Source organism: Ambystoma mexicanum, chromosome 4p (assembly GCF_040938575.1).
Source record: "Ambystoma mexicanum isolate Mex_15411 chromosome 4p, UKY_AmexF1_1, whole genome shotgun sequence".
NCBI lineage: Eukaryota > Metazoa > Chordata > Amphibia > Caudata > Ambystomatidae > Ambystoma > Ambystoma mexicanum.
The window spans coordinates 77641472-77653546 of NC_090927.1; positions in this window are offsets into that span (position 1 = coordinate 77641472).

Here is a 12075-nt window from a genome sequence, read left to right on the forward strand (position 1 = left end):
TCTCAGTAGAACTAATCATTTTGTTAACAAAACCGATTTTGCCCGTCTGATTGCTTTCACTATAAAATCCAATTTTCATTTCCTATAAAGAAACCCATACTGTCACCCCATAAGAGTAATCCTTTCACTTCAGTATCTTATCTGTTATGTGCCTTTGTACCCCATCAGAAAAAACGATTTTCCGATTTTGACTGCTTTAGCTCATTTCCTTAGCTGTTTGCTTGTTTTAAATCTGTGAAAAATAAGAAAGTGTAATTTTGCCACGTGTGATTTTTGCTGTCTTGTTTTCCTTCCCAAAGTCGATTTTCTCACCTGTATTTAAGTTGTTGTAATACCTTGCCTTGTAGCTTGTAAGCTTGTAAGCTTTCTTGCCTCTTCAGTACAGCCACACGAATTCCTGTCCTATCCATTCTACCGCACATGTAGATTGACATCTAATTATCCAGTGAATTCCGAGTGCCATTTTGCTCTTTTTTCAAGGGTTTTTATTTTGTTTTGGCCTTCCATTCTGGGGTGGTAGGTCGAATTACAAATCTGATTTTTACCTCTTATTTCTGACTCCTTGCTACTCCTTTAAACCCACACAAAACTTGGTCAGCCTGGGTTGGGGGGATTGTTGGAGGGGGAGTGCTTAACAGTTGTGCCATCTATAAGTATGACAGAGTGATCTTGCTTCCCTCCCCATTTAAAACTTCTGTAACTGATGTTAGAAAGTTAAAGTAATTGTATTATAACATTTTGCTGTATATTATCACTGTACAGGTGATTGCTGCCCTCAATTTGATTTGTTTGATTTTGCATTTGATTTTTAAAAAAAATATATATTTCATTATTACACACTGGTCTGCTTCATGGTCCATTGCGAGGGTGTTTGTCAAGGGGGATGTGAGACGGGTTGGGTGCCTTCTCAAGGCAGAATCCAAACCTTGTTTATCAAATAACGCATTAAGTCTTGACCGTCTGTTCCCCACAGTCACCCCAAAGCCCCCACCCTGTCCCCGGCAGAAAAAACGATTTTCTGATTTTGACTGTTTTAGCTCATTTCCTTAGCTGTTTGCTTGTTTTAAATCTGTGAAAAATAAGAAAGTGCAATTTTGCCACGTGTGATTTTTGCTGCCTTGTTTTCCTTCCCAAAGTCGATTTTCTCACCTGTATTCATGTTGTTGTAATACCTTGCCTTGTAGCTTGTAAGCTTTCTTGCCTCTTTAGTACAGCCACACGAATTCCTGTCCTATCCATTCTACCGCACATGTAGATTGACATCTAATTATCCAGTGAATTCCGAGTGCTATTTTGCTCTTTTTTCAAGGGTGTGGACTCCTGGCAGTGCAGCTCTTCCTGTTTTAGGTTTGGTGTACAGATCCATGGGATACCCTTATGGCACCCATGGGTGGGGGTGCAACCATGTGCCCCTAGTGTATGTTCTTGGGCACCTATGTGTAACCCACAGAGCAGGGTATGGGCTGGTGGCAGCTCCATGCTGAATTTGACAGGTGCTCTGAGTATCCTCCAGCCCTGACTCTGTCCCTTCCCCCTGACTGGCTGTTGGGTGGAAGTTCCATATATGGTGTTGTTGTGAAGTCCAGGCCAGACTGGCTGGAGCCTTCCCAGGGACTGTATGTTGTGGGTACACCCTGTCGGTGGGACCTGGGTGAATGGAGTGTGTGACCAATATGCACTTCTTATTGTGGATGTTTGGTTTCTGGTGTTTGACACAATAACTGAGATAGCCCTGCCCAAAACTGGTATGAATGCAGTGTGTAGTGTTGAATGGCTGGGTACTTGTCCCAATACACATTCCGTGTTGTGAGTCTCTGAGAGGGAGGAGTATGACCTGAATGCACTGTATGCCTGATTGGCTGACTGACTGCATGAATGCCCTTCTGTATGATTGGCTACTGAGTGTGACCCAGCAGTGTGGATGAGAGACAGAATAGTATATCTGGGGACCTCTCACCACTAGAAATTGTTCAGAAGCTGAGTTGACACTTGAAGAGTAACTGGATCTGCTTATCCTCGACGCCCAGCTGGAAGAAGAAGAACTGCTGCTGCATTTGCTTTCGACCCGATCCGAAAGCTGTCGAGTTTGTTGAGTGCTGATCCGAGAGAGGACCTGGTTAGGCGCCCTCTTCCCGTGCTCCGAGGGACCATCGAGCACTGCTAACCTTCGCCAAAGCTCCCTGGAAGTCAGACCCTTGAAAGGCTGCCGACCGGAGATGGGGACCGCCGAGGAGAACGAAGTGAAGCACCCGGACATCGACGCTGTCGAAGTCCATTTCCGTCGACCAGGGTTCGGAGTATCGCCGTAACCGCTGGAGGCCCGTCGAAGCCGTGTTGCCCAGAAGAGGGGACTGCTTGACGCTGTGTCGCCGATGACCGGAGCCGCCCACTCCTTTGCCTAAGACTGTTGAATCGAAGGACTCCCTTGTCCGCATCGTCGACCGCTTTATCCTGCCGGAAAAAGTCGAGGACGCCGACGCGCCGAGGAGAATCTGCTGGTGGGTTTCCCACCACCCAAAGACCACAAAGACTTCGACGACTCTACGCCCTTGTTGGGCCACAGTTCTTCAGAAACTCTTTGCGGTCCTGAACTATCAATCGCCGAGGTGCCCCGCACACCTCATCCTCGCAGGACGTTGCCGACAAGCACCGCCTGGGTCGACGCTGTGGTCTCGGCACCCTCGAACTTTTCATCGATGCCGTTGACTCCAAGTTCACCTTCTTCGACGCCTCTCTACGATCCGAGGCTCCTGCTTTAAAGGGAGTCACTCAAGAGGATCTGTCGACGCTTCTTCGCAGAACTCTGCTCCACCAGGTACATTGCGGGGGTTGAAACATTATAGAAGGAAATAAGACTTATAGAACAATATATGGACTGGGCTTGTGCTATATCTTTATTTTACAGGTTGCCCGGGTGGGGGGATCTCCACACAGAACTGTGTCTAGTTGGTAGGGGCCAGTATTCTGCCAATTGTTCTAACCAACTGCTTTCCTCCTATGTCTATTGTTGGTTGCCTTTATTAATTGATTTGTGTGACATTTAATCAGAGTACAGTTGATGCACTTTAAAGGAATTTAATAATAATTGTGGTACCACTTTAGAACTGTATATATTTGCCATTGTAGATTTTCTGAGCACAAAGTGAGTTATTGTGATAGTGTACATAACCTTGAATATTAATTATATAAAGACTGTGTTTTAACTAATACAATGTGTGGACATTCATTTGTGGGGGCTTGGGGACTACACTGTACTTAAGAACCAGCCTGCATCACCTCCTGAGAAGCTAGGCCTTGATTGCTCGACTACGTTACCAATAATAGAGACTCTTGGCTGGGGTCATCTGTGCCTCTTCTCTACCATATAGAGAGCGGAAGTACAGACCCCCCATCCAGTCTTTACAGTACAGACCCCCCATCCAGTCTTTACAGTATGAGCCACAGTCCGTAGCCTGTTTATTTGGTTTAAGAAGGGGAACCATTATAGACTCCCTCAAAGACCCAAGTAGCCTGCCCGTGGTCAGTGCTTGGTTTTGCATTGCAGCAGTGGAGCTAGGACTCCAGCCATGTTTTCTTTATAGAATTCACTGGGAAGCCCGTCCGCTCCTGGAATCTTGCCCGTCAGTAGTTCCTTTATCACACACTTTAGTTCTTCTATGGTGATGGGGCTTTCTAGCCTGTCTTTCCCTTCCCTGTTTAGCTTGGGGAGAATAATTTCTAACAGTGCTTCTTCACATTCTGGTATCCAGTCTATTCATCGAAACTAGTTTAATCAAATTATGAAAATGTATTCATTGAAAGCCCTTTCCATCGAAATGCACTTTCATTGAATTAATTTAGTTGGATTGACTGATTTAAAATAAATGGAAACAACAATAATTCTTTCAACATTAGTTAATTTTTATTTAAATTATTTCACATTTGAAACTTTTAATGATTAACTGTAAATCTATAAATAACTTCAATATTTAAAGTATTCACATTTGAAACTTTGAAAGATTAACTGTAATTCTTGTAATAAGTTTTGTGTGATTTTGTTGTTTTCTTGCAATCGTTATATTTTGCATCCACTAGATGGCAGTGTTTACTCACTTTTCGTCTTTAGAAAAGATCCTTTTTGTTGTATTTCTTTGTTATTGAGGTCATATGTACAACGTGATCGCCATTTTAGAAGTTTCTTTTTGCCAGTTGGATGTTACGCCCAGAGTTTTATTTTGTTTTTTTCATCTGGATTGCATTTTTTACCAATTTCTTGAGGATTTGGATTCTTTTTGTCTTTGGATTCTATGGATTTTTTTCAACTTATTTTGGGTAATTCGCGTTTCTTTGGATATTTTATTTTGGATTGGTTTTTAGCTTTGCACTTTTGGAATTCTATGGCAAGACAGGAGGCTCATATTATGCATTACAATCTTTACTCTGAAACCACAGCAGCAAAGAAAAAAACTTTTACAAACAAAAAAGTTGTAATGAACAGAACTAAATAAAGTTCAATGTCAATGTAGGGGAGCTCCCAAATCCATCATGGAGGACAGGTCATGCCCTGCATGCGACCAATGAGCAGGGACCCTTCCTTATATAAGTCCCTTACTCTAATCCCACTTCCTCTTTCTTTTCTGCTGACACCACAGAGCTAAGTCACCCCTTTCAGTTGTGTCTCGCATTGTTTGTCAGTAGTAGGCTTTATTAGTTTATATATGGTATATATTGTAAATATGTGTTAATTACCTTTATTATAAAGGAATTTGTATGTTTGATACATTGTATCTAGATAGCCGCGTGCTGCCGTTGGTTTAATTTTGGTGTCTTTCAGAACGTTAGCAAGAAATTAGGTATTACGTTTATACCTCACATTTCAGCTAAAGCAGTGGTGCAATGGTTGAACTTCGGACTACAGTCCATGAGGAAGTGAGTTCAAGAGAGCTATCTAATTCATTTCTACTTTAAAAATCTCTCGCGTGTAAACTCAGGTGTTTCTAGGCTTGTAAAATGTACTTGTGGCATTTGAACTTGCACGCGTTTTTCGAGCAGAAGCCTGGCTTCTCTCCCGGTGCGCGCGCGAGCAGTGTTGTTTACACTGTTCCCTCTTTCGTTTCGCCTATGAATTCCAGGCGTAATGGTTTATTGGGCGTGACGCCCTTTAGGCTCCCGTTGCGCACCACTCAGAGACCCGGCGCGCACGGGGCTCTTGTTTGAATTTGTGCCCTTTGAGAGATTTATGGTCGCCTGGGGATTCCAGGTGCTGCAGGCTTTGGGTCTGGCCTGCCCCTGTGGCTTATGTTCATAACAAAAGCCTCTGTTTCAGTTCTGAGGCAAGTTAGCTTAAGGATAGAGCTGTAGGTGTCCCATGCAGGAGGACCCAGGTTCGCGGCCGACCAAATAAAGCGCATGTTTATTTGTATATTTTTATGTATTTTAGAATATTTAATTATTATATTTTAAATAATTATATTTTACAATGGAGGTATTTGATTGTCACCTTTTTCGCTCAGTTGAGCATGGATGTCCTACTGGGCATTTGGTTGGTTCATAACTTCTTCAGAAAGATTATAGCACAAACATTTTAATATTAAAAATGTGGTTTTGTCTAATGTTTGTAATTTCATATCCCTGGTGACACAATACATTTCCTTACCTTTAGTGCTGGAAAGAAAGAAGGTATACTGATAGACTGTGTATTTGTTAGGTCAAAGTCTGACCATCCAGCGCAAGAGCCCGATGCACTGCCAGTCTGCAGTTTTTATTTTCTTTGTTTATGTATTTATTTACTTATTTCTTAAATTAGGTGATTTGCCTTCACTGTAGGTCTCATAACCTGTTCGGTTTCGGGTTCAGCCTGATTCCATTGCGAGGTTACCCCCTCGTGTACTGCTGATTATCACGCCCTGCTCGGGCGAGCAGTTGGAGGTGCACTTGCTCAGTGTATCCTACCTTAAACTTGACAGTTTTCTTTTGTTGGGGGGCTGCTGGTGGCAGATGTCATTATCTTCCCTGGAAAGGTGCAGTCACCTGCTCGGTGGCAAGGTTGCCTGGGTTTTCTGCGAGGGATCCCCTCGTATACTGCTGGTCCACACCCTGCTAGGGTGAGCAGTTTGAGGTACACTTGCTCAGTGTTTCCTCCCTTAAAGTCGGCAACTTGGGTGATTACCCTAACTGGTGTGCACCATAACCTGCTCGGTTTCAGGCTTCACCTGGTTGCTACTGCGAGGTGCTCCCTCGTGTACTATTGGTTGCCTCACCCTGCTGGGGTGGCAGTTGAGGTACACTTGCTCAGTGTACGCTTTTTGATAAACAATATGTTTAAGTGTTGACTGGAACACTTAGCGTTTTTCAGAATTGTCAATGGCCCAGATAGCTCAGTGAGTATCAGCTTATATAAGGGCCGGGGGTTCGGACCCCTGTGAGGGCGTAACCCCTCTTCTTTGGATATATTATATATTTTATATATTTTATATATTATATATTCTTTATTTATTAAGTACTTTAAAGAAAAGAGTGTGTGGAAGTGGTTGTAAACAGACCCATATGGGGGGTTGTACCTTCCTCTCTAACCATCTCTCTGATGTTATCCTTCGTCTTTTGGTTAAAAATTCTTTCGCCCTTTACCTTAGTTAGTTTCAGGACAACTCAGTCCTTTCCTTAGGTTTTGATTCCCGACCTCAATTGCTCCACCCAATACCCGTGCTGATTAAGCTACAGTATTTTCTCTCAACACGAGGAAGAAAAAAGATGATGCGTTATGCCTCTATTGAGGTCTGCAGGGTTTAAGGCTCTCTTTAGTGGGGACGTGTTTTTCTCCCCTACTTTCGTCCCATTGGACATTCATTATTCTATTGGTTTTTGGTGGAGACAGGGTCAGCTCGAGGGTAACTGTTCAGTTTGTTGAGCAACCATGTTTTACTTGGATGGAATATTTGGAAACACTTGATGGTATCAGATAGACGAGTTGCCAAATAAACTTTATGGCGCCTGCCCCATGGTTTTCCTCCCAAAGCTTGGCCTATGGTCCAGCTAACCGTCTAACAGTGTGTTGCAACTTCTCCTCTGCTCGAGGAGTACAAGCAGGCTTCTGTACCCTCATGAGCGTTGCTTAACCTCTTTAGTTATACATTATATATATATATTTCTATAGTGCAGCAAATAGAGTGCTGTTTTCATATCCGTGCTGACCCTACTGATATAGGGTCCTAATTTTGGAAAGGTCTACATCAGTCTTTTATCCTGCTGAGATCGATAAGTGAACACCTCACACCACACAACGTTCGTAGTAGTCATAAGCACCACTCGTATACCTGAGGGTTCGCAGTACTGTATAAGTACTGTTTTGCTATGGACAATGTGCTTAGTTTTTCCTTCCCCTGATTCCCTTAGTGGCCAGTCAGCCTCACATGAATACAGTGACTCAGACCTCAGGGTTTGAGGGGACAGTGGTCCCCAATTTCTTTCTCAACCTTACATTTACGGGGCATTGATAATTATCCAGAGTCCTTTCCCCCTCATTCCCCTTCCCGCCATCCTTGGGGGAGATTGCATCATAATATTACAACTCTGGGAGTAACACCCGATGGTTTCCGTTTTTTCCTTTTTACAGGAATTCTGGCGCGTGACCAGTGCAGACTCACACTGAGCATTTCCCTCCTGTCAGTTACTTTCCTTTGTGCTAATTTCTGGTATTTCAATAAGTTAAGTGGCGCCTGTCCACGGTCAGGGGATTGGTTAGAGGTGCTAGTGTGTATTTATTTCTCTTAAGGGTGTAAAGCGGGGCTTTAATGTGGTCCTCAGGGTAGCTTTCTTCTGGATTGCAAGGTTTTTCCCTTCGATAAGTGGGGGAGGTTTCTCCTCCTTTGGGAGGGCTCAATGTCCCTTGGTGGGATAGAGGGGTCTGGGAGTGATACTATCCCCTATCCACGTTATTATGACCCTCTATCACGTTGCGTTCTAGCATCTATACATTAACTATTGGAAGGTGTCTGCCGCTACGATTCCCAGAGGGCTGGGATATATTTTTGGTAACGACTTGATTCTCATAGTCACTTGCATGGCAGGTGGACCTTTGGGTTTTCACAAGAGTTGTTTTTGTAGTAAGGTGCCAGCTCAGGGTGCTGTGAGCTTCAAGGATCTGCAATCTGGCTGAAATATAGGTTGGACCTCTTCTGGCGTGCAACTTCAGTTTAACTGTTTAGTGATCAGTTCTTTTCAGTTTAGAGTCTTGCTAAGACTTTTGAATTTTGGTGTCCTCCTTCGGTTAGTTTTGATCCTCTAGGGGGTTTATCACCAGGGAGGAGGGAACAAGGTTCAAGCACCTGGCATATCTACAAGGGGGTTTAGGTGTCACTATAATGGTAGCGATTGGATGTAAGATACATTTTTTCTCCTTGCCAAGTTTGGCCTCTTAAGGATCAGGTTTGTAAATATCTGCCTTTTGTCTTGGTAGCAGAGTCCTTCTTCAAGAGTTCGGGAGGTCTGAAGGTCTCCGTGTTGGCGGTTTGACGGGTTTAGCTTCTCAGGTGGGGCCCCTCTCTTCCATTCTGTTTCTGCCTCCAGAAGACATCCCTCCTTAGTATACACATATGTCAGAAGACAATTGTGAGTTAATGCTATTGCTTTTCAACTCCGCTCAGGATGGGTTGTCCTATTACAAATTTATAAAATTACTTTTTACTCCCATTTTACCTTTTGAAGATTTGTCTTTCCCTCTGGGTTCCCCAGTGTAGTTCTGTGACATGGCCTGTTTCTAATGCGATATCTTCCTTTAATGCATGGGATGGAACCTACAAGACTTTCAACCCTATGGGGTACTTTTCTTTATCTCCAGGAGAGCTAGATGCTTATTTTCTTTGGTTTGCTTTCTAAGTTCCCAAAGATGGTATGAATTTAAGTGTTTAAATGTTTGATTGGACAACAGAGGTGTTTATTTCAGATGAGTTTTGTCCTAACCTATTAGTATAGGAGAACTTTGTTCAATGTTTTCCCCTCTTTTAACCAGTTGGTTTTGGTGGCCTGTAAGGAACGCTGAAATTGGCACATTTTTCTGTTTTCTTGCAGTGGATTTGAATATTCCTTATAAGACAGTTTTCGGGCAACCTAGTCTTGGGCACTTCTCTTGCGGTCAGCTGATTATTTAATGAAAGCATTTTTAAATGTTTCCTTTTCCTTTTATTTTATTTTATTTTATTATTTATTATATTGGCTCTATTGTTTGGATCATGTTGTACTAATGAGATCTAAGGGCTTTGAACTTGCATAATATGAGCCTCCTGTCTTGCCATAGAATGACTAATCCCCCACACTAACGTGAGATGGGGGTTTAGATTCTATTAAAGACAAGGAGGCGATTATTTTCCCTCCCTCCCACCCTGGATATGATATGATATAATATGTCAATTGTGATACGCATGTACACAGGTGGTTCGAGTGAGAACATTCTTTGGTTTGTTGTTCTTCCCAACCACCCACCCTTCTTGCTTGTTGTTCTTACAGCTACGAGTTGAGGTTCTGATCAGGAGTGTGGCTCGCAGTTTAAAGTTATGGAGTGCGTGGTACGAGAGCTTCGCTGGATTTGCCTTCATCATTTATCGTCTGATCTGTGCAGTGGACGTCTGGTTCAAGACAGCTACAGAAAGAGGAATTGGGATTAGAGTAATGGACTTATATAAGGAAGGGTCCCTGCTCATTGGTCGCCTGCAGGGCATGACCTGTCCTCCATGATGGATTGGGGACCTCCCCTACATTGACATTGAACTCTATTTATTTCTGTTCTTTACAACTTTTTTGTTTGTAAAAGTTTTTTTCTTTGCTGCTGTGGTTTCAGAGTAAAGATTGTAATGCATAATAATCGCCTCCTTGTCTTTAATAGAATCTAAACCCCCATCTCACGTTAGTGTGGGGGATTAGTCATTGTTTCCTGTTTCTAGGATTTGTGGATACCACTGAAATTGGTGAGTTTTTATGTTTAATTTAACATCAAGTGCCTAATTCACAGAAGCATTTTATAATGGCAAAACCCCATTGGAAAAGGTTCTGTGAATTAGGCCCTAAATATTTTGATATGATATGATATGGAATTTGTAACGCGCCTATACACAAGTGTTTCAAGGCACGACGAGGCAGGGGGGGGACAGGGGGAGACAGACAACGATCCTACTAGGCCAGGTGTCATTCAGATCGCGCAAGTGCAAGGGTAGAGGGGAAAGGGAAAAGTGCAAGGGGAAGGGGAGAGGGGAAAGTGCAGTACATGGTTAGTAGAATACAAGATAAATAATAGGGCCAGCTGGTGGCAGGTGCAAGGTAAGTGCCGGGAGGAGGGGCTGTAGGATACAGAGACAGTCCTGTAGTGCAGGTAGGCAGTGCAGGGAAGAGTGGCTGGGCCAAGGACCGAGATCGGTGAGTGGCCCAGTTGCAGATTCAGTGCAGGTTTGCTGATTTTAGCTGGGGAGAGAGGGAGAGAAAGCGGAGGCAAAGAGGAAGGTTTTGAGGTGCCTCCGGAACCAGAGATGGTTCTCCTCAAGTTTCAGGGAGGCAGGAAGGCTGTTCCAGAGGGAGGCCACTGCTGCGGAGAGAGATCTACCCCCAACTCGTTGCTTGGAGAAGCGGCTGACCCTGAGGGAGTTGGAGGTGGATGAGCAAAGAGCTCGAGAAGGAAGATATTTAGGAAGAGAGAGTTGAAGGTATTTTGGCCCAAGGCCCCAGAAGGCCTTGTGGACAATGCAGAGGGTTTTGAACTGAATCCTCGCAGCCACTGGGAGCCAGTGTAGTGATTTCAGTCCTGGAGAGATACGGTCCCTGGGCTTGAGACCAAGGACAAGTCTCGCAGTCCTGTTCTGGATGAGTTGTAAAGGGCGGAGAGTAGAGGCAGGAAGATTTAGATAGAGGGTGTTACAGTAGTCCAGCTTCGAGAGAACCAGGGCTCTGGAGACAGTGAGCCTCTGGGGGAAGGAGAGGAAAGGAAGGATACCTCTGAGGAGGTGTAGCTGGTAGTGTGACTTCTTAGAGACATCAGATATGTGAGGAGAGAAAGAGAGTGTGGAGTCGAAGATGACCCCGAGGTATTTTGCCTTGCAGGTAGGAGCAGGGAGAGGGCCAAGGGAGGCCGGCCAGAGAGCTGCAGGGAAGGAGGGAGTGGGTGTGCCGATGAGTAGAATCTCAGTCTTACTGGCATTAAGACAGAGGTCGTTGGCGGCAAACCATTCATGGATAGCAGAAAGACAGTCAGAGATGAGGGAAGGGGAAGAGGAGGCTGAGGGTAGCCTGAAAATGAGCTGGTTACCATCCGCGTAGCACTGAAAGATGGGACAGAGAGCAGCGATGCGGTGAGCAAGAAGTGCCAGATACTGGTTGAACAGCCAGGGGGAGAGGTTAGATCCCTGGGGGACACCACAGGTAGAGAAAAAGATGTCAGAGAGGAAGGACCCCAGTTGGACCTGGGAGGGTCGATTGGAGAGGAAGGAGGTCAGCCACACCAGAGCCTGACCAGTGATACCGAGGTTATCACGGAGACGGTTGAGCAGGATGGTGTGGTTGACAGTGTCAAAGGCAGAAGAGAGATCGAGCAAAATGAGAATACAAGGGATGTTAGAGTCAAGGTTTGAGAGCAGGTCCTGACGGATGTTCAGGAGAGCAGTTTCCGTGCTTCTGGCAGCTCTGAAGCCGGACTGATGGTCATGAAGACTACCAACAGATTCAGCATGGAGATTAAGCTGGGAGATGGCCAGTTTCTCCAGGAGCTTGCCCAGGAAGGGAGTGATAGAGATTGGGCGATAGCTGGGCACGAGGGGTCGGAAGAGGGTTTCTTAAGAAGGGGGTGCACAAGGGAGTACTTGAGGGGGGATGGGAAGACTCCAGAGGCGAAGGAGTGATTGCAGAAGTCAGCCAGGGCAGGAGCCAAGGAGTCGATGTGGTCCTTGATAGTTTTGGAAGAACAGGGGTGGACCTGTTTTGACGAGACTTTCATAGATCGGACTTGTCTCGAAACCTCGTCAGCAGAAAAAAGGGGAAAGGCAGAGGAGGAGGGAGGAGGGGTGGCTTCAGAAGGGCCAGAGGAAGAGCAGGCAATAGAGGGGGGGAGGTGATAGGAGG